The sequence below is a fragment of the Vulpes vulpes genome, chromosome 11 (genome assembly GCF_048418805.1).
Source record: "Vulpes vulpes isolate BD-2025 chromosome 11, VulVul3, whole genome shotgun sequence".
In the NCBI taxonomy this organism is placed as follows: domain Eukaryota; kingdom Metazoa; phylum Chordata; class Mammalia; order Carnivora; family Canidae; genus Vulpes; species Vulpes vulpes.
The window spans coordinates 69,827,920-69,828,823 of NC_132790.1; the positions used below are offsets into that span (position 1 = coordinate 69,827,920).

Sequence of the window (904 nt, forward strand, 5' to 3'; positions counted from 1 at the left end):
ATAACAATGATACTATAAATTACAAATATTTTCATAGGATAAATAAATCACATTATCAAATAGGGCCAAAAAGAGAGATCTAAAGATTGTTTGATGTAGTTTTCTAGGAATCCAGGAAAATTTTTTTTTTACTATTACAAAAAAAGTAAAAAATTGGCATTTTTTGACTTTTATTTAACAGAAAAATTCAATATGAAAATACACATGACCTGATTTTTATATTTTAGTGAAACAGGAGCTATGGAGAGGGGATATGTTGAAGCAATTCATTTCTTCTATGAACACCCCTATTGTTTTTACTCATTCCAAAGGCTTCTAGGGATGCCTGGGTGGCCCAGTGGTTGAGCATCTGCCTTTGCCTCAGGTCGTGATCCCAGGGTCCTGGGATTGAGTCCCACATCAGGCTCCTGGTGGGGAGCCAGTTTCTCCCTCTACCTGTGTCTCTGCCATTCTCTGTGTCTCTCATGAATAAATAAAATCTTAAAAAAAAAAAAAAAGCAAGGCTTCTAACGTGATGATACTATTTCCTTGTATTACCACCATTCCAATATTGTTTTGTTGCCTACTAGTTGCTATCGCTACACATTCATCTATCAAAAGATTCATAGATCGAACTCCCACAATATTCCTTGGACATGTCTGCCACCATTTAATTTCAATAATAATTTCTTGTTCATAAATTTTTTTCAACTCAAGAAGGTAAACTTTGCTCATAGTGTCTACTCAGCCAGGAACATCTCTTTTTTTAAAGGATTCAGGTCCTAAATTCTTACCTAGACTCTATATGGAATGATAGATGCCACGCGTGGATTAATTATTTCTGCCTCTGTGTAATGCACTGGAATACAGCTTTCCATGTTTTATTCAATAAATGAGTCCAATCCCCTTTTTTCTCCAGGCATAA

General features: G+C 35.3%; 1 pseudogene; it reads right to left on the reverse strand.

Annotated features, from left to right (window-relative positions):
• Positions 1-480: 480 nt before the first annotated feature.
• Positions 481-677, reverse strand: LOC112925629 (small nuclear ribonucleoprotein G pseudogene; annotated as a pseudogene).
• Between the last annotated feature and the right edge of the window lie 227 nt (positions 678-904).